Below are 24,208 nucleotides of genomic sequence, written 5' to 3'. Positions count from 1 at the left end.
TGCAACCACCATCCCAAGACTCAAATTTCTGGATCTCACTACCAAACAAAGCAGTTAATTTTAGCAGAGCCTAATATTCTTAGGCATCGTCTATAGCAATATTAATTCTATAAGGAAAAAAAGTCCTACAAAATCAAAATCAGGAGGCTTGGATCCTAGCTCCAGATCTGCCACAAGTGAACTGGAGGACCCTGCATACTTTGTTTTTATGACACTAAAATCAGAGCATTGGCTAGATGATTCTTAAGGTTCCTTCCAATGTTCATATATAATTTTACAAGCTACATAAATTTCTATTTTTTTCCATCCCTACTTTATATTATCTTTCCTCTACTGCTATTATACAATCTCCATAAACCCCCTACCCTGAGTTATTGGCTGCTTTCATAGGGCAACTTCTTAATTTAAAAAGAACTCTATTTCAAGTCCCAAAGCTTAGACATATGTTCCCCTGGCTTGACCTATCCATTCAGAAATGCTCCTCATTGCCCCCTCATGTAGCTCTTAAGCCAATGGTACCCTCTTCCTTTGTGGCACATTCCTGGACCATTTGATAAGCAACCCCTTTCTTGGAGTTGCTTTCTTCCATGGTTAGCACCATGAACACTACAATTCATGCAGTTTGTGAGGTTTGGGCAGAAAATAGGAAGCTGATCCCTGATTCAGTCCCCAACTAGTTAGATAACCTCATAGGGTAAGCAAACAGGGAGTTGAGGGAATATTCCACAGTTCTTTGTCTACTACCTCTCAGCCTGACTTTGGGATCTGGAACAGATCCTAGATCAGCAGGTGACTGGGGATGTGAGGTGGGAGGAAGGGGTTGAAAGGGCACAAAGACACTTTGAGAATGATGGATATGTTCCTTATGTTGAGAGTGATGATGCTGTCACCAGCATATACCTCAGTTGAAGCTTATCAAATCGTACTCATTACATACGCTCAGTTTATCATATGCAAATTACACCTCACTAAAGCTTCTTTTTAAAGAGTCAGGGATTTAAAAAAAAATAAATATATAGATCATATAAAAGGAAAGAGGGGAAAGAGAGATTTATGAGTTAAAATTGGCTGCTGGGAGTGGAGCGAGGCCAGTGGACTCTTCCATCTGGCTTGGAGAACTAGGGGATGGAAGGAAGACAGAAGTTTGAAGTGAAAAATTGATGTGAAAGCATTTTGAAAACTGTAAAAAACAACAACAAAAAAAGAAATCTATAGTAGTCATGAGTTTTTGTATTTAAAGTATGGTAACTGCCCTTTCAAGACAGAAGAGCTATGAAAGGAAGCACATAATTAAGGACAGTGAAGTGTCATTAGAGACAAGGGCTAGGGGAATTCAGGTGAGTCGTTTTGCTGTAGAGTGGCCTGAGAAGCTGGCCCATTCCTTCCTCGGTTAATTATTTAGAATAGAATTGTCAGTCCAATACAGACATAGTGTCAAGATAATTACATGAAATATAAGACCCATTTAAGGTGCATTTGTTAACATCTTAGAAACATTACAGTATTGGCTACTGCTTTGTACTTTTAATAGAAGAGTGATTTATGATTAGATGATAATGATGGATAAAGCTAATTCAGACAATATACAGAGGTTCATAATTTTTAGAATAAAATCTTAAAAGTAAGACTTTTGAGAAGTATTTGAGGATGTTAACTAGTATTTTTGAGGAGAAGCTAGTGGTTGGAAGGCATTGTCTGTCTTATTACCTACTACCTTTGAGTGTTTTGCATTCATCTCATTCAAACTACTAGCCCATCAAAAATGAGATTTTTGTCTCATTTTTGCATCTCTCAGAGTACCCTAAAAAGAGTTTTGATGGCATGATTGAGGCTCAATAAACAATTCTTGAGCGAATTAAGACAGAAGCTTTCCTATTCAAAGCAATTTATGTACTTTGTTAATTTTAGAAAATCAGTTAAATCTGAAAATTATCAAAATGTACTTTAAACATTGTGTTTTAATTGAAAACATGTAAAATGTAACATTAATTTGCCAATTCAACTCGAGGTCTACTTGATCACAGATCTGCTCAGGATTTTTCCCTGTTGTCTTTTATGTATACACCACCATAACAAAAATGGTTTATGATTTCAGGCTTCCGTTTCTTTAAAGTTACATGAAAACTTAAAGAGCCCTGTACAGCAAGCCAAATATGGAAACAGAATGAGAATTTTTCTTTAACTTTTTAAGGATGCTTGCTTAAAGCTAATTTAATAGCAATGTTTAAACAATTCACCTTTATCAAGCTTTCCAAATTCGATTCAATTTTAAAATAACAACCCTCTCCCTTTTAAAATGTCTATTTCATTGTTTTACAGAATACTTAAAGTCATAATGACAATAACTCATTTTTTATCATATTTCTCCCCCGCTAAAATATAAGCTACATGAAGGCACAAAAGTAATCAGTCTTGTTCATTAATCTATTTCCTAGGGGCAAAGGGAGTAATTTTTTTATGAATGAGTAAAATACTGGCTTAGGACAGACTTGAAGCAGACACAGCTGTATATTGTACACATTAATCTAACTACCAAGGAGGCAGGAGAAGCCTCTGAACTGTGAACTTTCAGTCAGTTTGTAACACAGAGGGAATAGAACTGTCACTTCATCTAGCAGATGGTTAGCGGATCCTTAAATCACAGTACTTCCCAATATTTATCTCATCATACCACTGTGGAAAATTATACTGTTTAGCCTGTTAGGATAAATGATCCAACACAACAGGCCTGGGGGCTCCAGCTGTCCAAGTTTCTGCCCAGCCATCCCAAGGGCGGAGGGGATTAATAACCCATCAATAAACGCTTGCCACAGGTTGGGAAGCTCGGACTCAAAAGCTTCGTCTATTACGACAACTCATGAGGTAGCCCAGATAGCGTCAGCTACTGTACTTTGCCATTTTACATCCTGCTTTGCTATTGATAGTGGAACCCCACTATAACCCGATCAGGTTTCCGTTCCCAATGGCAATTAATGACTTGCTGGCTGACCCCTTCTGGAAAGCTCTATCAGTGTCACTACTGGCTGAAGCTCTGGCTATCTACAAAAATGTGAGCACAGTGGAATAACCTGGCCTGGCTTCCCTTGGTGCTCCATCTTCTGTTAGCATCCTTGCTCATTCATCCAGGCCACAGTGATTCCAACATGCAGAGAAGGATGATCTTTCTCTCAATGTGACTTATTCAGAGACGTCCCACAGCAAAACTGTTTGAGCCCCAAATGCTTCAACTCCCTTGTAGGTGATGTCTTCTGATTCACCCACACCCTTCTCTCTAAGAAGCACTCATGGCAACCAGGTGGGGGCACCTAGATGATGCCTGGGATCATCACTTCCTCCAGTGGCCCCGGGCCTGGTGTTCAGTCTCAGACTCCTCTCTGCAACTTCCCTTTACTGAAAATCTGGCCTTGATTAGGGATCCTTTAGTCTTTCAGATGCATTTCTCTACCTTTCAATCTCAAACAAAAAAAGAAAAGAAAAGGAAAGGACCCAGTCTTCAATTAACATAGAAATGAGATGGCGTTGATTTGAACTAGAATAATGGCAGTGCAAACAGAGAAAGATAAGTGAGCATATCAGAGACATTTAGAAGACAGTAAGACCTGGTGACTGGTTGGAGGTAGAGGTATGGGAACCAAGTCTTGATTTAGGTTACTGTTAGGTATTAGAACCTCTAAATGAGATAAAAGAGAAAAAAAAATAGATAAAGGTTTAAAAGACATATTGAATTGACTTAAATTTGGAATTTCCAACAGAAGGGACCATATGGGTCAGATCTCAGCAGAAAACTTTGCTTTACGTAAGGGTATTGACATAGAGTTGATCACTGAAGCCATGAGAAGATTAGACCATTCAAGGAAGTTTTGTATGTTACGTAAAAAAAAAAAAAAAAAAAAAAAAAAAAAAAGAGGACTTTGCATGTACCCCTAAATAACACTAAAATTTAACAAATAGTTTGAAGAAGATGAATAAACAAAATATTCTCAAGGAGAAAAGAAAGGTAGGAACTATATTAAGAAATCCAAAGTAAAAAAGCAGTTGAACAACAACAAAAAAGGCAGTAATTAAAAAAAAAAAATCCATTGCCACTGAATGTGTCCACTGGATTTGATCATTCAGTAAGTCATTGATCCTTTGAAGAGCAGTTGTGGCAGAGTGGGAAAAAAGGCACAGGTATCATCTCCTAATTCTAGGATTTATGAGGTGTAGAAGATGAAGCAGGCTACATTTGAGAGATCTGCAGGATAAGGAGTATCTGCACAATAAAATCAGCCTGAAGTTTGGGACAACAGAAGAAACAATAAAGAGACAGAGTATTTACCTTTACCATGGATCAGGGATAGTGAAGTGCACAGTGAAAACGTTTAGGCAGAGGCAAGTCATATATGTATATATGTGTGTGTGTGTGTGTGTGTGTATATATATATATAGAGAGAGAGAGAGGGAGAGAGAGAGAGAGACGAAGGCAGAAGGACAGCACTATGGGAGAAGGTGAATCAGGGATTAAAATTTGGAGCAATAGAAAATAATGACATATAAGAAAGACTGTGTGTGTTTGGCTATCTACAAGTTTTCCAAAGGAGTAATTCACAGGGAAATTCAAATGGATGGGGGTGTGGAAAAAAGAAGGGAGGGCAGAGAGATTCCCTGGAGTTGCAGAATAAGTCTGCCATAGCCTGGCTGGGAGTTCTTCTAAGAAGATGCTAGTCCTGGTAAGCAAACTAGCAGTAGGATTATTTTGCACAGTCACTTAACATTGCAAAAATAAGCAGCCTTTGATGGTAGAGGAGATGCTGTACTTTGGAATCAGTCAGATAGGATCCTGATTATTTTCACAAGTCCTCAGGAAGAAGCTGAGTTCCAGGATTCCGGTACATAGGCTCCGGATTTACAGCAACTGGTGTTTCCTGCAATCTTGCAATTGTTTCCTAAAATCACTGAGTCACTCTCATCTCCTGTAATCTCTCCTCTACAACTTTTCTATTAATCTTTCTAAAATGCAAATATGATTACATCAGTCATCTGTTGCTGTGTAACATACAACCCTAAAACCTAGTGCCTGAAGCAACAGCATTTATTTAGCTCATGAATACATAAGAGGCAGTTTAGGCTGGATTAAGTCTGGCAATTCTTCTGCTAGTGTCAGCTGAACTCACCCGGATATTTGCTGTCTGCTGAACACTAGTGGCCTCACTCACATGTCTGCAATTGTCTGGCTATTGCCTACAGCTGGCTGCTTTGTGCTGGCCTTGCCTGTATGACCAGAACAACTGGGTTTCCTCTTCTTCCAGGTTTACTTAATGAAATCCTGCTGTACCTTCAACACCAAGATGAGACATCAGTTTTTTTAAAAAGTTTTTCATGCCAGCCGTGGTGGCCCATGCCTGTAATCCCAGTACTCTGGGAGGCCAAGGCAGGGGGATCACCTGAGGTCAGGAGGTTGAGACCAGCCTGGCCAACATGGTGAAACCCCATCGTTACGAAAAATACAAAAAATTAGCCTGGCAGCTAAGCTACTCGGGAGGCTGAGGCAGGAGAATCGCTTGAACCAAGGAGGCAGAGGTTGCAGTGAGCCGAGATTGCACCATTGCACTCCAGCCTGGGCAACAAGAGTGAAATTCCATCTCAAAAATAAAAAAGTGTTTTGATTTTTTTAAAACTGTTGTGGGTACATAGTCGGTATATATATTTATGGGGTACATAAGATATTTTGATACAGACATGCAATATGAAGTAAGCATATTATGGAGAATGGGATATCTATCCCCTCAAGCATTTATTCTTTGAGTCACAAACCATCCAATTACCTTCTTTATTTTAAAATATGCAATTAAGTTATCCTTGATGATAGTCACCCTACTGTGCTGTCAAATAGTAGGTCTTATTCATTCTTTTTTTTTCTTTTTTTTTTTGAGACAGAGTCTCGCTCTGTCACCCAGGCTGGACTGCAGTGGCGTGATCTCGGCTCACTGCAAACTCCACCTCCCGGGTTCACGCCATTCTCCTGCCTCAGCCTCCTGAGTAGTTGGGACTACAGGCGTCTGCCACCACACCCGGCTAATTTTTTGTGTTTTTAGTAGAGACAGGGTTTCACCATGTTAGCCAGGATGGTCTTGATATCCTGACCTCGTGATTTGCTCGCCTCGGCCTCCCAAAGTGCTGGGATTACAGGCGTGAGCCACCGCGCCCGGCCTTATTCATTCTTTCTTTATTTTTGTATCCATTAACCATCCCTACCTCCTCTACAACTCCCCACTATTCTTCCCAGAATCAGGTAACCATCCTTCTACTTTCTATGTCCATGAGTTAAATTCGTTTGATTTTTAGATACCACAAATAAATGAGAACATGTGATGTTTGTATTTCTGTGCCTGGCTTATTTAACTCAACAAAATGATCTCCCGTTCCATGTTGCTGTAAATAACTGGATCTCATTCTTTCTATGGCTGAGCAGTATTCTATTGTGTATATGGACCACATTTTCTTTATCCAGTCATCTGTTGATGGACACTTAGGTTGCTTCCAAGTCTTCGCTATTGTAAACAGTGCTGCAACAAACACAGGAGTACAGATATCTCTTCAATATACTGTTTTCTTTTCTTATGAGTATATACTCTGCAGTGGAATTGCTGGGTCATGTTGATATGGTTTGGATTTGTGTCCCCACCCAAATCTCGTGTTTAATTGTAATTCCCAATATTGGAGGAGAGTCCTGGCAAGAGGTGATTGGATCATCGGTGGAATACCCCCTTGCTATTCTGGTGATAGTAAGTTCTCACAAGATCTGGTTGTTTAAAAGTGTGTATAGCAGTAGCACTTCCCCCGTCTCTCTCTTCCTCCTGCTACAGCCGTGAGGGATGTACCTGCTTCCCCTTCACTTTCTGCCATGATTTTAAGTTTCTTGAAGCCTCTTCAGCCATGCTTCCTGTACAGCTTGCAGAACTGTGAGCCAATTAAACTTATTTTCTTTATCAATTACCCAATCTCAGGTACTTATTTTTAGCAATGTGAGAACAAACTAATACATATATGGTAGCTCAATTTTTAGTTTTTTGAAGTATCCCCAGACTGTTCTCCATAGTGGTTGTACTAATTTACATTCCCACCAACAGTGTGCAAGAATTCACTTTTCTCCCCATCCTCGCCAACATTTGTTATTGCCTGTCTTTTATAACTGGGATGAGATGATATCTCACTGTAGTTTTAATTTGCATTTCTCTGTTGGTTAATGTTATTGAGCATCTTTTCATACACCTATGTGCCATCTGTATGTCTTCTTTTGAGAAATGTCTATTCAAATATTTTGCCCATTGGTTGATCAGATTATTAGACTTTTTCCCTATAGAGTTGTTTGAGCTCCTTATGTACTCTGGTTATTTATACCTTGTCAGATGGGGTAGTTTGCAAATATTTTCTCTCATTCTGTGGGTTCTCTCTTCACTTTGTTGATTGCTTCCTTTGCTGTATAGAGGCTTTTTGACTTGATGTGATCTCATTTGTCCATTTTTGCTTTGGTTGCCTGTGCTTGTGGGGTATTGTTCAAGAAACCTTTGCCCAGACCAATGTCCTAGAAAGTTTCTCCAATGTTTTCTTGTACCAGTTTCATCGTTTGAGGTCTTTGACTTAAGTCTTCAGTCCATCTAGATTTGGTTTTTTTCTATGGTGAGAGATAGGGGTCTAGTTTAATTCTTTTGCATATGGATATCCAGTTTTCCCAGCACCATTTATCGAAGACAGTGTTTCTTCCCCCATGTATGTTCTTGGCATTTTTGTTGCAAATAAGTTCATGTGAGAATTTGTTTCTGGGTTCTCTATTCTGTTCCATTGGTCTGTGTGTCTGTTTTTATGTCAGTGCCATGCTGTTTTGGTTGCTATAGCTCTGTAGTATAATTTGAAGTCAGATAATGTGATTCCTCCAGTTTTGTTCTTCTTGCTCAGGATAGCTTTGGCTATTCTTGGTCTTTTGTGGTTCCATATAAGTTTTTGGATTTTTTTTTCTATTTTTGTCAAGAATGTCATTGGTATTTTAATAGAGATTGCATTGAAAATATATATTGCTTTGAGTAGTACAGATATTTTAACAATATTGATTCTTCCAACCCATGAACATGGGATATTTTTTAATATTTTGGTTTCCTTTTCAATTTCTTTCATCAGTGTTAGACATCATGTTTTTTAAAGCCTTAACTGACTCTGCACAACTGTTATTCATGCCAATCCTCTGGGCTTTCACAATCCATTACACATACCTCAACCAGCAATTATTTCAATGTATTATCATTACTATTATAGTCCACATGTCCTCACCAATCTGTTGAGGGCACTGACATATTTTTCACATTGCATTTATCTATTGTATTGCTTGCTTGCATCATAGTGATGTTCAATAAATGTTTTGCATAAAGGAATATATTATTATAATTGGCTTTCACATTTTCCAGGTTTCAGAAGCACTGATAGGAGAGACCTTTGCTGAGTGAGTTTTACTCCTAGAGTAAACATGAATTTCCACCTGAGTTCCCCTACGGTGTTGAACAGATCTTTTGGTTGCAGCCAAAGAATCTGAAAAATACTGAATAGGCTAAGCTAAGATATATTGATAGCAGTGGTAAAATTTCTTTATAAATGTGAATATAAATCAAATCGTTCAAAATCGACTAAAGTTGTAGTATAAGTAATTGATAAAGAAACATTTGCCAGTGGACAGAAAGTGTGTTATGAACTATCACATACTACCTAAAAGCAAAAGTGGGAGAAAATGGCATACCCACTTTGTGATTAAAGTGTCTGAGTCAGACTATATGGCTTAAGGAAATGGTAGCCAACCTGTCATTGTGGAAAGGTTAAGAAAACTGATGCAATAATTGTACTGAGTCCAGGTGACATAAAATAAGAGGTTAGCTCTTCACTAAGGAAAATCTGTGCCATAAAATACTAGTAGAGTCCCATCCCCATGCTGGCCTAGCCTACAATCTCATCATTGAGATTTGGCATGTAAGTAACAAATGGTAACCCCTGAATAATATATGTAACTTCTCCATGATGATATGAGGTTAGCTGAAGTCACCAAATTAAAAAAGAAATGTGAATTGAATGTGTATCAGTTCACCCGCCTCCATCTTCAGGTGTTTTGACTTTATCATGAAAAGATCTGTCTGAGATATGATGGTCTCCTTACACAAATGGGAATATATTATGAAGAATATTATGAAGCTACTCTGAAGAATCTCCAGGAGCTTATTTATGTCCTGCTGCACAAATTCACTTTCTGGTACCTCTCTCTCATACATGGAGATTGTGAGTGAAAACTCAACAGAGGTCTGTCATTATAATTCTAGAATATTACACTCTAATATTCCCCTAGTGTGGAAGCTGTCCCAGTTTGAGTTTACATACAGCCTTTCTTTTGTATGTCTGGAGAACGCATAGGGCAGGACAAGAGAACTCTATTTATAGAGTAACTGAGGAGGCTTCTTTGGAAGAATAAACCCTAAAAGAGAAAAAAAAGTCAAGCACAGTGAGCTTACCACAATAAAAAAAAATATGAAAATGAAAATCCTTGGTGGGTTGGAGAGGGAGAATCTTGAGCACATTGCAAGTCCGTTACTTGGAACTGTCCCATGTTCCAGTGCACTGTGACTTGTGATTTATACTTACAAAGTGGGAAATTTTAAGTTTTTCCAAATGCTTCTGAGCAAATGCACTGCTTTTCCCACTCCCATTCTACAGTATGTTATGAAATAACAACCTCTTTTTGTGGTTTTTGTCATGAAGACCCCAGTCTTCTGTGATGGTGCCTGGCAGATATCAGCTCTAGGTGTTGGCCAGTATGGGTGGAATGGCTGGGTCCTTCTCTCTCCAAATGGATTCCATTAAGCTTGGCCGCTGGGTCCCAAAAAGGAGCATTCCAACAGGCAAAGGCAGAAATTGCAGTCTCTTAAGGCCCAGCCTCATATGCTAGACAACACCACTTTTGCTGCATTCTGTTGATGACAGTAAGTCCCAGGGCCAACTCAGAAATCAAGGAGAAGGAAAATTGAATCACCTCTCCATGAAAAGTGTAGCAAAAATTTCACATATTCCTCTTTACATCACCATGATGTAAACAAACCCAAGAGACTCCTGGAAATTCATAAAAACACATGATATGAGACCAATGCCATACATTAGAAAGAGGAAGCAAAAGTTAGTGGAACTGTAATACTCTTGTTGTTGTAAATATATTTGTAGCTAGTAAAGTCTGGGAAAATTCAATAATAACAAAGCTATTTCCAACATGCCATAAAGTTGCACGGCACCCCCAGTGCCCATCTGCATACATCTCAGTCCCCATCCTCAGCACCACATTCCCAGCCCAGGACTTGTCAGCAAAGCACATTATTTTTTTTTCCTTGTTGGCTTTGTAGGAATAACTATAGTCTTTTCCTTTCTCCTTTTATATTATACCTGTAAGAGAGGTATGTAGTCATATGTCTTCTTGACTACTAGAAAACACTACCTTGAGATATTCAATGTGTTCTATTCCTCTAACCTTTTTATGCTTAGATTTTGAGCTCTTTCCAGGTAGTCTGTCTTGGGTTACCCAGGAAACGAATACTCATTTCTATCTTCCTCCTCCCTGCTTTGACATCCATTTTTGTTGCATGCAAGAGAAATAATCTCTTGTTGACTTAAAAAAAAATTTATTTAAATTTTTAAATATTAAATTATTTAATTATTTAAATAAACATACATAAAGATTTGCTGAATCTCCAGAAAGGTGAGGGAAAAAAAACCAAGTATGCAAAAAAGACAAGAATGAAAGAGGTAAAACAGCAGACAGGACTATAGCTGAAGTCTTGACAAAAATTAAGTAGCCCCAAAACATAATGCCAGCCTTGGACAACTGAGGCCACTCCTGAGCCACTGACGCAGCTGCCCTCTGGAAACTTAGTAGTCCTACTGTTTCTATAGCTCTTCATCTTCAAAATAGAGTCTCCATTCTCTCTGCTTGTTCAAGTCATTTATTATTCATGCACCCCATAGTGATTAGACCCCATAGTCCAAACCTGCATCATATGTTCTCATTCTCACTAGGAGAAAAGCTAAGCTACTAAGCATCTGATTTTCAGATGCTGTAGAGAGAGGAAGGGATGCTCTGCCCTCTACCGTAACTTGTGAGATGGGCAATTCCCAAATATAAGGAGATTGAGAACATTTTCAGGAAGAAGAAAAATAAATAATATAATTCATCCCTACAACTGCACAAGATTCACATATAACTTTATTTAAACTGTTAAGGCTTTAAAAACTGCTGCTACATAATTAATGCAAAAGCTATCACCTGTATGCTGAAAATATGTTTAATCCTCCCTTATAAAAAGATGATCCAAATTTTATTCAACGTTCTGCTGTAAGTTCTGGATCTCTTACAGCTGTCAGTCTGTCATAATCCTATTTCAATATTCTGCGATATGTGAATTAAATTATAAATTTAACCACCACCACAGTACCTGATACAAAACAGTGAGAGAAAAAGAGAAGACACACACACACACACACACACACACACACACACACACACACACACAATATAGCAAAGAAGAAAATGTGAGAAAAAAACTATAATCTTGTCTCTATAACTATTCATAAAGGCATTTTTGTGTGACTCCCTTACTCTTACTCCATTCTCATAATTCTTTTTCTATTATCTAGCTGGCTAGGGCTTTTCCAGTGGAGTGACTACATTGTAATTCATAAAGGGTCATGTCTGTAGAGGGTTGATGTATACCACTCAACAAGGCAGTACTGGGGGGCAGCCAAGGTATAAGGTGTGTTCTCTTCATATACTTCCCATCCTGTAGTGTGTTTCTCCTGTATTGTCAGGTCAGTCATTACAGCCAACACAATAACCCTCATCTGGGGCTGACCATTCAGTGGTTTGTGAAGCCCAAGACGGCTCAGCATAAACCTTACCTTCTAATTCAACATAGAACTTGCTGTATCACCTGATGGAAACACTTCTCCCGAGCAGAGCAGTGTTTTAGGGATAAGAAAGAAAATATTTCCAGCATATAATAAGATGTCATTGAGGGCATGTCACTCCCAATTCCATCTATTCATGGGAGATACAACACTCTCAATTGGTTGATGGGCCAGAGCATATTATGCATTTAAAGGTACATATCCTAAATATGCAACTGTGACCGTCCAGCAGACATAATTGTTTAACCATTCTAGTATTCCCAAAGGCCAAGAGCTAATAGATCATACAGTAAATGATTGGGAAAAAAAAAACAGTAAATCTGATGAGCAACTGCCTTGTAAAGTGAGTTTCTTGGTCAAGAGCAAGACTGTGTATAATCCCACAATGGTGTAAATGGAAATCAGGAAGTTCACAGATTGGTAAATGCACGAAAGACAGGACACGCAAATTCCAGCCTGGAATAATTATCTATTCTACACTGTAGATGGTGTGAACATAGCCTGTAATCATCTTTCTATGTAAAGGTCATCTTTTCTACATGCTTATTGAAAGTTTTCTCCACTAGGAGCCTTCTGATGAGATGTCATGTGGGAATCAAATAGTCTTACATCCATACACATATTCATTGTACTTTTCACTTTTTAAAATATTCTTCCTTTAATTTCTTTAACTTCACCACCAAACTATTACATGCTCAGGAAGCAATGTAGCTACTGAGCTTAGGCCATTTCTCTGTCCAGGTCTTATAGACTATAGGGTATCATGCTCAAGGTTCTACCCAATGGGAGGACACTTCATTTCCCGCAGAGCAAACCCTGATGCTAGTTATTATGCTGTAGCAATTATGTTCCTGATCAAACTAGGCCCACTTCTTCTAGGAACTCTTCAAAAGGCTAAAGATGTAAGTCATAGGGAGGACAACACTATAGCAAAATGGACAGGTGCATCTAGGCTCCTTTGCACAACTAGTGCTTTCAAGGCCTGCTATGCCCTGGTATAGTTGCCACTGAGTTGATATGCCCCTGTATTTTTGTGAGATTTGCCTTTGCCCCCTTTTGTGCATTTGTCTTTCCAAGGGAAAAGCAAAATGCATCTGATGTTCTCTGCTGTTTGAGTAGAGACAAAAAGTTCAACCAGACTGCTATCTGTGTACTGGGAGTCAGGTGCTCTGTTTATTTGCTCCCATTAAGAGACCACATCTGGAAACTACAGCTACTATAAGAGCAACCATCTGATTAAGCTTCCAGCAATTCATTATCATTCTCAAACTTCATATATGATCTCTGTAAACAATAGGCAAACTGGCAGATTAAAAGGAAATCTAAAGACTCATTACCCCTATTTCTTTCAAGTCTGAAAATGGCATTGCTATTCGTACTCCCCTTTGATGGACTATTTATTAGAAGAGGGTTCTCCAGAGGTCTCTCTTAGTCCTTTTTATCATAATAGCTATGGCTCTCTAGGGCAGGAAATAAAAGAACAGATTCTGTCAGTTTTCAAGCATACTCTTTCCTTCTGTACACTTGGGTGCAGGGACAACCACAGGGTGGTATCAGGGTCCCATAAGGCCTGGTATATGGCAGATAAACCAAGATTCCTTTGGTGAAGGAAGGACCACTGAGTTATCTGGTGACTGACCAAGGGCCCTCAAGGAAGGCTAGGACTCACAGCCTCAGTCAGTACCTTTTTTTTTCTTCTTCTCTTTTTTTTTTTTTTTTTTTTGATCCAGAGTCGTCTCACTCTGTTACCCAGGCTGGAGTGCAGTGGCGCAATCTCGTCTCACTGCAAGCTACGCCTCCCAGCTTCAGGCCATTCTCTTGCCTCAGCCTCCTAAGTATCTGGAACTACAGGTACCCGCCACCATGCCCGGCTAATTTTTTGTATTTTTAGTAGAGACAGGGTTTCACCGTGTTAACCAGGATGGTCTAGATCTCCTGACCTCGTGATCCGCTCTCCTCGGCCTCCAAAGTGCTGGGATTACAGGCGTGAGCCACCGTGCCCAGCTGGTCAGTACTTTTAGGTACTTTTTAGGTTCCATCCTCGAGGTTTTATTCAGGGCTCTGGGGTGTCTGAAATGACTTAGGTCTGAAAATTTTATATGGGTTTATGACTCTCTAAAGTTAAACCAATTCAGACTTCCATTTGCCAGATTTGGAAATGTTCCAGTTAAACAAATCAAGGAAGAACTTTGTGGGTTTCTCATCCATTTTAGTCCTAGCAACCCATTGTTAACTGCAGAATGCCAAAGACCCCAACTGGACCAATCATCATGATTATCAGGTAAGCCCTGAAAACTATTGCAATAACTGTGCCCTCCTTTGCTCCTAGAAGTTAGATGTGGCTGGCTGGCCACTGCTACCTGAGATCCTGTTGTCTCCATTGGCATCAAAGAAGTCACTTTTAAAGGCAATGTTTCACTATCTCTGGCTTAAAGAGAACAGCCACAGAAGAATTTTCCAGGATTATTGGAGTCACCCAAACCTTGGTGAAAGAAGTACATTCTAGACCCTCTCCAGGGCCATAACTTGGGAATGGGTGAGCAGGTTACATATTATTAATCCACATCAACATCCCCATCTTCAGAAGGCATTGTATTTCTTTCCCTGTATTAATTCTCACATTAGAATCACCTAAAGAACTTTTTAGGTATGTGTACCTGGTTTCCTACCTGTGGCCATTCAATGTGATTGATATGGCTTGGCTTGAGGCATTAGCAATTTTCAAACCTTCTAGGGTACTCAAATGTGCAGCCAAAATTGAGAACCACTGCTACCACTTCCCTGTGGGTCTGTGGCCTGTAAGCACTCTTGAAAGTGAGCTCCATAATGATCAGGATCCTTAATCGCATGCAGCAAAATCCAACTTTGACTGACTTAAGCAGACAAAGATATCAAGTGAAATGAGTCGCAGAGTTGCAGGGAAGACTGAAGGACCTGGCTTTGAAAAGGCACATAAGTCAGGTATCAGCCAGAATTGGGATAAAATCCTGCAACAAAGCAAGTCTAGTATAAACACCACAGCTTACTCTGCTGTAGCTGGTCCTGAATGCTACAGACGACTGCTGTCCCAGTCGCCACCTCCCCCCTTAACTCTTGCAAACTGGCATGAAGCTATGACCTCCCATCTCCAGACTGTATTTTCCAAGGCTCTGATTCTTTATATCACTACTTCATGATTCCTCACATGAAATAGCCATGACTATTTAAGCCTATCTCATGGGTCTACTCTAGTTGCCAAAAAGGAGAAAAAATATCTACCCTTTCCAGCTTCCTATTGAAAGATATTCTCTGAGTCTTACAAGGATTCAAGATAAATAATTCCACAAACATAAAACAAGAGGTCAGCTTCTGGGCAGCCAAAAAGTGACATATTTTCCAAATCATGTCATAGCATTCTATGGAACACATCAATTCGCAGCATTAGGGAAGGAGAAAATCTTGAAACTTACTACTTCACACGAGACCACACTTAATGGTAACCGTTATGATTAGAAATCTTTTAAAATAGATTTTACATTCTCTATATATACTTACAGGAGACACAAAACAGAATTTAAACATGTGTTGCTGGAATCATTAGGAAGAGCAATTGGTAAACAGGCTGTAAAACAATAGTTGCTGAGATGCCGATACCCTCATATTACCATATTTAAAAGCTCAGAGTGGTGGAGTACTAGCATCCTGTGTCTAGGTTCTTCAAGTACGTCACTTTTTAGTAGTCCAGTCCTATATTGGCCTGCAATAAGCTGAAGATCCCATATGGTTTGAGCCTTGGGTACTTTCTATGATTATGGTATATTTTATTAGTTTGTTTTCATACTACTTTAGAGAACTGCCTGAGACTGGGTAAATTACAAAGGAAAGTGAGGTTTAATTGACTCACAGTTCAGCATGGCTGGGGAGGCCTCAGGAACTTACAATCATGGCGGAAGGCAAAGGGGAAGCAAGGCATTTTCTTCACAAGACAGCAGGAAGGAGAAGTGCCAAGCAAAGGGGGAATGGACTCTTATAAAACCACCAGATTTCATGAGAACTCACTCACTATCATGACAACAGCATAGGGGAAACTGCCCCCATGATTCAATTACCTTGACACATGTATGGTAATTACAATTCAAGATGAGATTTGGGCAGACACACAAAGCCTAACCATACCATGCATAAACCCACTTCACGGCAATTTTGAATGCTCAGAGAGTGAGAAGCTGTGCTTACTTCAGTGTTTCCCACCTGTCCAGTGTCTTAGTGACATTGGGAAATATGATTTCCCGATATAAGAAAAATAAAAGAGGAGAGAAATATTTTGTGCAAGGCTCTATGTGAGGCACCTAACAGACATTGTCTCATTGTATCTTCACAACGACTCTACTGGAGTAGGTTTTATAAAAGGGGAAAACTGAAGCTCGGAGGTATTGTGATAGATTAAGAGGTGAGGTCTAATCCCCTTCTAGAATACTGGCTACACTGTATGTCTCTCTTGATAAAAAAAAAAAAAGTGACAGAAAGGATGTTTGGAACTTCTGAGGCTAAATCACACAAAGCCTTGATACTCCTGCCTGGGTCCAGTGGGATGTTCACTCTGAAAAAAGCCAGCTTCTATGGAAGAGGAGACAGTCATGCTGGAGATATCAGGCATTGACATGTCATTCCACAGCTCCAGGTGAGCCCAGCCTTCCAGCCATCTCCACCATGGCTCCAGACACATGAGAGAAGTCATCCTAGAAAGCCCATAGCAGCCCATCCTCCACCTGAATACACAGAGACAGACAACACCACAAACAGCTGAGGAAATGCCAGCTGTGCCATTTGAATTCCTGACCCATAAAATCATAAGATGTAATAAAATGGTGGTTGTTTTAAGACACTGAGTTTTGGGGCAATTCTTTATATAGTGGTATATAGTCAGAAAATATGTGAAATACATTTATTGGCTCCTTTAGCTAATGTGTCTTCAAATCAGGAGTCAAACTCAGATTGTTTTAATATCAAGGCCTATAATCTCCTTATTTCTTAGTACCCTTTCTGAGAGACTGGGATATTTATATTTAAAACTTTTTTTTTAAGTAGACAAAGTGTCAGTTTCTTTATTATCTTAACATCTCATTTTTGTAGAAAAACATAGTTTAACAAGATTTCACATTTTCTCATTATTTCTTTCATCCTTAAAACCATCCATTGAATTAAATCTTATTATTTCTATTTTATAAGAGAAGAGGCTACAAACAAATGAAATTGTATCTCAAGTTTAGGTTCCCTGACTCTAAAATGCATATTCTTAACATTAAATTAAAATACTTTTTCATCTATTCTCTACCTAGTCCTTCATAATGAAATTTTTAGAGACAAAATAATCTATCTAAAGTTTGGATTCCAGAGGAGGGATTAGTGTTATTGCTACCTTCATGCCAAAATAAGACTTAAGGATGATAAAGCAGAAATTTATGCCAAGGAAATTAATGTTGTTACTTTCAGTTCCAATTCTTACTTTAAGTTTTATAGCATCCCATTTTTCTAAAGTTTCCCTCCCTCTACTAAAGAGTGCTATCTTGCTACTCAGCAGAGAAATTCAGAAATTATTTCTATCAACGAAATATTCATTAGGCTCCTAAAATGTTCATTTTTATTATAGATCCTACTTGCCTAAAAACTTTGATTAATTTATGAAATCAGTTAGAGGGTTAGACAATTATAAAGAGCAATAGGTATTTCTTTAGAGCTATGCATCATATACACTGTACTCATCAGTGATTTTTGTTAAACAGCCCTTTTATAGGTATCATTGTTTTAAAACTTCCTCAAAAATAAGTGAAAGAATAAATTCTAAATTAAGCACAATAAAAGCAGACTTTCACTGACATATTTTTATACAGATAATTGAACTGACCTTGCCCACTACCCTCTTAAGTCCTGCCTCATGATATTGATGTAGCTAACACATTTGCTCGGTCACCTTGTACAGTTAAAATCCAGTCAAAACTTACTAACATTCAGTTAGCAGTGGACTGCAGTAACTTACTGGGAACAGCAGATCTGGAAAGTATTCAGGTTAAATGACATAAGTAGGAATCCTGAAATGACAAAAGGAAGTGCTGGGTATTCCCTGGATGACTGACAAAATGATAAGCAACAAGTTGAGATCTCCCAAGAATGGCAAAGTCAGTTTGACTGAAGTTCTACTCTAAGGATATAGACTAAGATGGTGAGGGAAGCTATAAAATGCAAGTTACAAAGAAGCTATTTCTTCTGATTCTGAGCTTACAGTCAAATATCTTCATCCTGGCAAGGTCTGCTACATTACATAACATTAATCAGTATTAATTCTTGGACCTGAGTAATCAACAGTTACTCATCTTTAATTGGAAATTTTCTCCTTAAATTTTTCTTCTTTTTTATCCTTATTAATTTTGGACACTTCATCTGCCTTAATTAAATATATACTTTTCAAAACCCATTTGGGCCATGACCAAGCAAATAGGGATTTCATTATGGAAACTAAATATAGATTTCTCTCATTTTTCAAGGAGTGTCACACAATAATTTCATTAATGCTCTTTACCCTGGATGAGAAACTTTCTTATACACTCACAAGTACAAACATCAGCAAAAAAAAAAAAAAAAAAAAAAAAAACAAAAAACAAAACAAAAAAAAAAACAGTTGTAAGTTGTAAATCGAAATCGATTATCATATTGAAAATGTAGCTACTGGCTTCAACTCTTATTTTTCTTTTTTTTAGTATTGTCATGTTTTCAATTATGTTTTAATGACACATAACAAATGCAGTTAGACATCTTTTTGGATGGTCTCAAAAGAAATTCCAGAGGTTATCTTATAGCTTTTTGAGTATTAAATGAAAATCTCTACACATTTAGTATTAAAAAATTTCTAAAACTGACTTAAGGATAGGAATAAGAAAATAGAAAAAAAGAGTGGAAATTAAGACACCACAGGGATTCTAATTAAGAAATAAAGCACATCTTTAAAACTGCAGTAAAGATTTACTATTTGTATTAGTCTGTTTTCACGCTGCTGATAAAGACAAACTCAAGACCAGGAAATGTACAAAAGAAAGAAATTTATTGGACTTACAGTTCCACATGGCTAGGGAGGTCTCACAATCATGGCAGAAGACAAGGAGGAGCAAGTCATGTCTTACATGGATGACAGCAGGTAAAAAGAGAGCTTGTGCAGAGAAACTCCCATTTTTAAAACCATCAGATCTTGTGAGACCCATTCACTATCATGAGAACAGCACAGGAAAGACCCACCTCCATGATTCAATCATCTCCTACTGGGTCCTTCCCACAACGCATGGGAATTATCGGAGCTACAAGATGAGATTTGGGTGGGGACACAGAGCTGAACCATATCACTATTTCAAACATACACAAAAATTACAGGACCATCTCTGATCTGATACCCCCAATTTACTGCTGAGTAGATGGAGATTTTTTTTTTTTTTTTTTTTTTTTTTTTTTTTTTTTTTTGAGACGGAGTCTCGCTGTGTCGCCCAGGCTGGAGTGCAGTGGCCGGATCTCAGCTCACTGCAAGCTGATGGAGATTTTGAAACACTCATTGCCTTGCCTGAAGTTAACAAATTGGAGGAAAAAATATCTTAAGACCAGCATCTCTGTATGAGATGGAATTCACAAAAGTATTTTTTCACATACAGTATATAAATACTCTCACAGATCATTTGAATGTACACACATTCAACAGGCTTAAGCAAAAATCTTAATAAAATCTTTCCTGAATGACTCTTTTCAGTTGTTTCCACTTTACTTTTTTGTGCTTATCAAATCAATGCATGCACAAAATTAAAATGTTAAATAATTTCTACCCTACTCCTACCCATCCCCCTCTATTCCTCTAAAGGCAACAAGTTCAAACTGTTTCTTTTTGTAGTTCTTCAGGTATCCTTGAGTCTCTAAATAATATCCTTAAACCAGTACTTATCTATGAACACTAGGAATTGCATATGGAATTTTTACTACACAAGAAAATGTTTTAGCTCATTCACAAACCAGTCACTATCCCCTTCCTTCCCTTCCTCATGCTAACCACCCAGTCTAGTTATAGTTCCTCTGTTATTTACCCCACCAACCACATGTAGTCAATCTTACCTCTATCCTTATAAAGACATTATCACTCCTGTCTACCTGCTCACTTCTGTTTGCCTTCCACCTTCAACATCTATTATCAGGACCTTTACTATTTTAAAGTTTTAAAATTGACAATGTGTCTTTCCACAGTTTGCCAGTATGTTCATTCAACATGTTAGACATTTTTTAAAAAACAGCAACATTCACTTTTTTTAAACTATGTAAATATTTTTCACTTGTCTACTTAGGGTGTTATTGTTGTCTTCTCTTATATAACTTATTTATTTTTACTTTTACTTTCTGTGGAATGTTTAATTGTCTTTATTGTTTCCTTCCTTTCTTTGCTTTTGTCATATCCTTAAATTTATCCAGTCTAGCATATTACTCCAACTGTGCAATACACCTTTATGTGTGGATAACATCTGGACCCCTCGATCCACCTGTGCCAGTAAGTAAACATGCTTTCCAGTTCTGCTTCAGTGAAATCATCTGGGGCTTTCATGTCATTGTTCTTCAGAGTTGGATCTCAATTAATGTCCTGGAATACATGTGTTGTTTCTTTAAGCACATCCCAAATAACTGTTTTTTAAAATGGCGTGGAGAAGTAATTTTCTGAGTTGCATAAAAATATACGTATGTCTATTGAATAATTTCATTGGCATTGAGGTTTTGGCTTGAAAGTATTTTCCGTTAGAATTTAAAAATTGTTGCTTGGCTTCCAGCATTCAGCATTATGGGTAAAGTTCTGATTTTGATCTCTTTATTGGATGGTTTTTTGAAAGATTTAAGATTATCTTTTTATGCTTACTTTCTGAAATTTCACAAGAATAAGTCAGAGGTAGTTCTTTTTTTATCATATTAGGTATTTGCTGGACTTTGAAAAATACAAACTACATTCCTTTTTAGTTACAAGATTTATACTGTAATATAATATATATTATTATTTTTTAATGTTTTCCTTTTAATTTTTGTGGGTACACAGTAGGTACACATATTCACAGGGTACATGAGTTATTTTAGTAAAGGCAGGCAATGCATAACAAGCACATCATGGAAAATTAAGTATCCATCTCGTTAAGCATTTATCCTTTGTGTTACAAACACTCCAGTTATACTCTTAGTTATTTTAAAATGTACAATTAAATTGTTATTGACTATAGCCTCCCTGTTGTGCTATCACATACTAGTTCTTATTCATTCTTTCTAAACATTTTTTTAATCCATTAACCATCCCCATCCCCTACAGTCCTTCCACTCCACTACCCTTCCCAGCAGCTGGTAACCATCCTTGTACTGTCTATCTTCATAGGTTCAATTGTTTTAGATTTTAGAACCCACAAATATGTCAGAATATATGATGTTTGTCTTTCCATACCTGGCTTATTCTACATAACATAATAACCTCCAGTTCCATCTATGTTGTTGCAAATAACAGAATCTCATTCATTTTTATGGCTGAATAGGACTCCATTGGGTGTATGTACCACGTGTTCCTTTTCCATTCATCTCTTGATGGACAACAAGGTTGGTTCCAAGTCTTGGCTACTGTGAGCAGTGCTGCAACAAACATGGGAATACAAATATCTCTTTGATATACTGATTTCCTTTCTTTTTAGTATATACCCGGCAGTGGGATTGCTGGGTTATATGGCATTTCTAGTTTCAGCTTTTTGAGGGACCGCCAAACTGTTTTCCATAATGGTTATAATAATTTACATTGCCACCAACAGTATATGAGGGTTCTCTTCTCCTCACATTCTCACCAGTATTTGTTATTGCCTAACTTTTGAATAAAAGCCATTTTAGCCGAGTGAGATATCTCATTGTAGTTTTGATTTGCATTTCTCTGATGAGAAGTGAGCACTTTTCTCTAAAAAGAAATCGAGCACATTTTTATATGCCCGTTTGCCATTTGTATGTCTTTTTATGAAAAATTTCTATTCAAATCTTTTGCCCATTTTTAATTGAATTATTAATTTTTTTTCCTATAGAGGTGCTTGAGGTCCCTATATATTCTGGTTATTAATTGCTTGTCATATGGGTAGTCTGCAAATATTTCTCCCATTCTGTGGGTTGTCTCTTCATTTTCTTAATTGATTAATTTGCTCTAAAAAAGCTTTTTAACTTAATATGATCCCATTTGCTCATTTTTGCTTTGGTTGCCTGTGTTTGTGAATTTTCTTGGCATATTTGTCAAAAATTAGTTCACTGCAAGTGTGTGAATTTGTATCTGGGTTCTCTATTCTGATACTTTGGTCTATGTGCCTGTTTTTATGTCAGTACCATGCTGTTTTAGTCTTTATAGCTCTGTAGTATAATTTTAAGTCAAGTAATGTGATTCCACTAGTTTTGTTCTTTTCGTTCAAGGTATCTTCGCCTGTTATAGTCTTTCATGTTTCCATATAAATTTTAGGATTTTTCCTATTTCTATGAAGAATATCATTGGTATTTTGATAGAGATTGCACTAATTCCGTAGATTGCTTTGAGTAGTATGGACGTTTTAATAATATTGATTCTTCCAATCCATGAACATGAAATATCTTTTCATTTTTGGTATCTCTTCAATTTCTTTCATCAGTGTTTTATACGTTTCATTTGTAAAGATCTTTCACTTCCATGGTTAATTCCTAGGTATTTAATTTAATTTTTGGCTATTGTAAATGGGATTACCTTTTTATTTCTTTTTTCAGATTGTTTCCTGTTGGCATGTAGAAACGCTACTAATTTTTGTGTATTGACTTTGTATCTTGCAACTTTACTAAATTTGTTTACCAGTTTTCATAGTTTTCTTGTGGATTCTTTAGGTTTTTCCAAATATAAGATTATATCATCTGCAAACAAGGATGATTTGACTTTTTCCTTTTCAATTTGAGTGCCTTGCATTTCTTTCTCTTGTCTGATTGCTCCAGCTAAGACTTCCAGTACTATATTAAATAACAGTCATGAAAGAAGACATCCTTGTCATGTTCTAGATTTTAAAGAAATGGCTTTTAATTTTTCCTCTTGCAATATGATACTAGCTGTGGGTCTGTCATATACAGCTTTGATTATGTTGAGGTATATTCCTACTATACCCAATTTTTTTAGGGTTTTTATCATGAAAGGATATTAAACTTTATCAGATTCTTTTTTAGCATCAACTGAAATGATCATATGGATTTTGTTCCTCATTCTCTTGAGATGATATATTACATTCATTGTTTTGCATATGTGGAACCATCCTTGCATCTCTGGGATAAATCCCACTGGGTCATGATGAATAATCTTTACAACGTATTATTGGATTCAGTTTGCTAGTATTTTCTTGAGAATCATTGCATTAATATTCATCAGAGATATTGTCCTGCAGTTTTCTGTTTTGGATATGTCTTTGTCTGCTTTTGGTATCAGGATAATACTGGCCTTGTAGAATGAGTTTGGAAATACTCTCTCTTTCTCTATTTTTCAGAATGTTTGAGTAGGATTGGTGTTAGTTTTTTTTTTTTTTTTTTTTTTTTTTTTTTTTTTTTTTTTTTTAATGTTTGATAGGATTCACAGTGAAGCCATTGGATCCTGGGCTTCACTTTACTGAAAAACATTTTAAAATAGGTTCAATCTCATTTCTTGTTATTGGTATGTTCAGGTTTTGGATTTCTTAATGGTTCAATCTTGATAGGTTGCAGCTGTCAAGGAATTTATCCATTTCTTTTAGTTTTTAAAATATACTGGCATATAGTTGCTCAATGTAGCCATTAATGATTCTTTGAATTTCTGTGGTATCAGCTGTAATGTCTCCTTTCTCATCTCCGATTTTATGTATTTGGATCTTCTTTCCTTTTCTCTCAGTTTGTCTGTCTAAAGGTTTGTCAATTTTGTTTAACTTTTCAAAAAGCCAAATTTTTTGTTCATTGATCTTTTGTATTGTTTTCTTCATTTCAAATTTATTTATTTATGCTCTTTTATTATGTCTTTTTTTTTTTGAGATGGAGTCTCACTCTGTCATCCAGGCTAGAGTACACTGGTGTGATCTCGGCTCACTGCAACCTCTGCCTCCCAGGTTCAAGTGATTCTCCTGCCTCAGCCTCCTGAGTAGCTGGGGCTACAGGCATGCATACCACAACCAGCTAATTTTTTTATTTTTAGTAGAGACCATTTTGGCCAGCCTGT

The sequence above is a fragment of the Rhinopithecus roxellana genome, chromosome 13, assembly GCF_007565055.1.
Source record: "Rhinopithecus roxellana isolate Shanxi Qingling chromosome 13, ASM756505v1, whole genome shotgun sequence".
In the NCBI taxonomy this organism is placed as follows: domain Eukaryota; kingdom Metazoa; phylum Chordata; class Mammalia; order Primates; family Cercopithecidae; genus Rhinopithecus; species Rhinopithecus roxellana.
The sequence above is the reverse complement of the archived record's forward strand: the minus strand, read 5'-3'. Positions refer to the sequence as shown.